The sequence below is a fragment of the Pteropus vampyrus genome, unplaced genomic scaffold (assembly GCF_000151845.1).
Source record: "Pteropus vampyrus isolate Shadow unplaced genomic scaffold, Pvam_2.0 Scaffold17, whole genome shotgun sequence".
NCBI lineage: Eukaryota > Metazoa > Chordata > Mammalia > Chiroptera > Pteropodidae > Pteropus > Pteropus vampyrus.
The window spans coordinates 1,282,722-1,286,909 of NW_011888798.1; the positions used below are offsets into that span (position 1 = coordinate 1,282,722).

At 33.5% G+C, this 4,188-nt stretch overlaps 1 pseudogene; it reads right to left on the reverse strand.

Annotated features, from left to right (window-relative positions):
• Positions 1-2,768: 2,768 nt before the first annotated feature.
• LOC111736123 lies at positions 2,769-2,887 on the reverse strand (annotated as a pseudogene).
• Between the last annotated feature and the right edge of the window lie 1,301 nt (positions 2,888-4,188).

Sequence of the window (4,188 nt, forward strand, 5' to 3'; positions counted from 1 at the left end):
TTTCTTTAATGGACACTCCTCCAAACATCTGCATGATTCGCTCTCACTCTTCCTTTAGGTCTTTGTTTTTTTTTCTTTATTTTTTATTTTTTGGTCATATCATTAGAAGGCTTCCTTGACTACATAGTATAAAAATAGAATTCTCTTCCCTCTTCTAACTTAAACAATGTTGCCAGATTTGGCAGGGGTGGGTGACAGGGAGGAAGGGAAGAAGGGGCACTCGGTTATTTTAGAATTTCAGACGAACAAAAAGTATTTCATTGTTTAGTATAATCATGCCCAAAATATCACAGAGGGCATACTTATACTAAAAAATTATTCTCAAATATTGCATGGAACATCTTTATAGTAAAAAAAGTTCAGTGTTTATCTGAATTTCAAATTTAATTGAGTGTCCTGTGAGTGTCTAAAGCCATTCCAATACTCCCTCTTCTCTATCTTTTAGTTTTCTCTATAGTATATATCACCACCTGACTTACCATATATTTGTTTCTTGTCTGTCTCATGAACTAGAGTGAGGGCAAGAACTTTGTTTTATTCACTATTTTATCTTAGCACTGAGAATAATTCCTGCATGCAAAGATATGAATGAATGAATGAATGAATGAGTGAATGAATGAATGAATGAATATTGAAATGTAGACCTTGGGGATATGGTCTACTTGCTCTAGGATCACCTCCCATGGTCTTTTCTTTTTATCTCTTCCCTGCCCCTAAGATTCCTGGCCAGTAAAGGGCCAGTATCTGAAAGCCTGGTTTGGCAGCTTTGAGCTTCTAGGAAAATTCTACTTAAGCTTCCCCATTGTTCAGGCTTTTTTACCAAGCCTCAGCCAACCAGTGTCAGTTTCTCATGCTTGCCTGGTGCTTTACACAAGAACCAAAGAGGCGGAGTAGTTTAGGGATTCTTAGCCAGCTGTGTTTTCAGAAGGAAAAACCCTGTTGGATAGCGAATGTCATTCTGAATTCTTTAGATGTCAGGGCAGAACTCACAGAAAGTCATTGTTTATGTCTGAAACAAATCTTTATTATGTGATTGAAAATGTTCTCAATTACTCTAACTTACTTTTATTAAAAAGTTTAATGTGTTTTTATTTCTTCCAAGCAGTAGATAAAAAGGTGTCATACAAATATTGATTTAAAATTCTTGCAAGTTTGCCCTGTTTTCTAAATCTTTTTTTTCTCTTTGAAGACAAATACACGCTTTCATGAATGTGTGTGTGTGTGTGTGTGTGTGTGTGTGTGTGTGTGTGTTTAAGACTGTTTTATGTCAGGAAGTAAATCACTATTTTTTTTTTATTTTTAGGAAAAAAATAGTTTCCAGTCCTACTTTAACAAATGAAATGCAGCAATGCAATGTATTATCTAATTTATTGAAGTTAGTGTTAACGGCACAGCATATGAAAGTGCTTGAGCTCAACTATATCCCGAGAAGATCTGCCAAGAAGAAAATATAACATGTGCAATTTTATAGCTTGAATATTTAACTAGAAACAAGATTAAAATGAGAATATACTTGATTTAATAAATCAAGGCCATTTTACAGGTAAGAAAACAGAACAGTTTGTAGAATTAACATAAAAATCTGCTAAAACCTACAAAAATGCTATAATTTTTAAATTACAAATTCTAAGTTTCTCAATTCCCAAATAACGAGCACTTTACAATTAATTATTGCAATTTAAAATGGTAACAGTGACTTCTTACAACGAATAATCCACTAATAATAATGTTTTAGATTAACCACTGAAGTAGAATCTCCACTATTTTTTTTCATGGCTTTACAGACACAGCCTCTTTTCTTGCCACATATATTTTCCATATGGTTCTACCATATCTCTATTCTCCAACATGTTTTATCTGAAAATTTCAAGCATAGACCTGTTTTTCAGCACGTCTTGCTTTCATTTTTTACTGAGGGCCATTCTCAAACTCACTGTCTCTTTGAGCTTCATAATTAACTTGATTTTCATTCCAACTGAGAATCTTATTTACTTCTTAATTTATAGACAACAAAGAACCATCCTTCTACTTTTAGTGCTGCCATTCATAGATTTCCATAATTTCCAGGCACACTTCTCTCTTTGAAATTACTACAGCATATTATACTTATAATAAAAATTGTAAATAAAAACTTACTAAGTATTTAATGTATGCAAGTACTTTTCTATGCGGGTTGCAAATAATAATTCATTTAACTTTAACAAAACCCTCTGAGTAGATCCTGTTATTATCTCTGTTTCTCAGAAAAGACTATTGTCTAGAGAGAGTAACCTAGTATTGAGCCAGAGGATATAGCTGTAGAACCCTGGCTCTCACCCACCAAGGTACCTCCTCTTGACCTCTGTACATGCATGCCTCCCCCCACCTGTAAGATTTTTTAATTCCGCAGCTTTTTATTAATAAGCCTTGTATCTCCAGTGCCAGGCTCAGTTCCTGAATTACAGTAGAGATTATCTAGTTGCTTAATATATTAAATGAAAGGAAGGAAAGAAGGAAGAAAAGAAAGATGAGAATTAAAGGAATATATTATCTTTTTTTTAAACAAGACACTTAGTACTTTCAACTGACAGCATCTTCTGAGCCCTTCACCCATTTATTCTACCAAAGACAAAGAAGCACACAAACAACAGAACATATTCTCATCCAACCAAGCAAACAAACAGATGAACTAAGTATGTATGTATGTATGTTAGGCGAGGCAATCCTTGGTTGACCTACAGATTCTAAGAACCTTGTCAGCTTACATTCCCTTATTTTTTTATTTTTTACACCTATAGCACCTGGTCTTCTTAGGTGGTCTCTCATCCAAGTACGAACAAGGCCCAACTCCGCTTAGCTTCCAAGGTCAGACAGGATTGGGTTTGTTCAGGGTGGTATGGCCATAGACAACTAAGACTAAGTACTTATTTAAACATAACTCATTTCTTCCAAGACAACAAACACAAGACACACTGTAATTTGAAGCACTATACATTCAGTCATGTAAAAAATGTTTATTAAATAAATATTGAGTTAGTCAATTCCTTGTCCTGTTCTATATTTTTTAGAGGGAAAAATATCAACTTAAAACATATAATTTACTTATTAACTGTATTAATTGTTAATTATCTCTCTCATCTTCTGGAATGTAGACTCCATAAAGGTACAATACTACTTTATTCACTGATATTTCCTGGGCAAACACAACCATGAATGACACAGATACACATTCAGTAAGTAATTATTAAATGAATGAATCAGTGTGAAAAAGCATAAAAGTTGAACATGGTATATGCATTTAATAACGAAAAGGAATTGGCAAGATTGGGGTCAAATTGGAGACATAAAGTGAAGGAAAATGTAGAGTAGTGGGTCATTGAGAACTGTAAATGATACTGCCAACAATCAAATAGGAAATACAAAAAAAGAGAAAGGGAGTTTGAGGGGGGTGGGTAGGGAAATGGAGTAAAATTTTGACTAGGTTTGATTTGAATTGCATGTAGAACATCTAAGTGAATTCTAGTAGGCAACCAAAAATGCCTAGCAACCTAAGGTATTTAGGTTGCTAGCAAACTAGTATGCAAAAGCCATAAAGATCAAGTATTCGACACCTAATTGTGAAAGAGTATTTGTGACTGAGTTCATAGTTGATTCCCTACTCCTTAGCTTTCTGTTGCAAAGTATAAATAGGTCAAAATACATAACCGAGACCAAAAATATATATATTCTTTAGAAATCAGTGTATGTATTTGTCTGGTTAATAGTAAGATATTTGGAGTATGATTTTAAGGGATAGAAAGATTGAAAGGAGCTAGATGAAGACAATTATTTTGTCCTGTATATTAGAATTATATTCACTGACTGAGAAAAGTAAAGACTAATGTTGCAAGAGGAAAAAGATTGGTGAAAAAGGTCCTATAATGAAAGGAATTATGGACTCGAAAGCACAAATAAAATTTAAATTTTGACAAGGAGGCGGGACATTAGAAAAAAGTGAGAACAGATGTATAAATATCTTATAAAGAACAGAAAAATATTGCTAGAACACAGTTGTATGATACTGATATCCTGAGGAAAATATAAAGCAAGTACATAGTCAGGATTTTCCAGAGAAACAGAACCAGTAGGAGATACATAAAACTATAACAAGAGATTTATTTTAAGGAAACTCAGTTTTTGTTCTTAAGGCTTTCAACTTATTGAATGGGG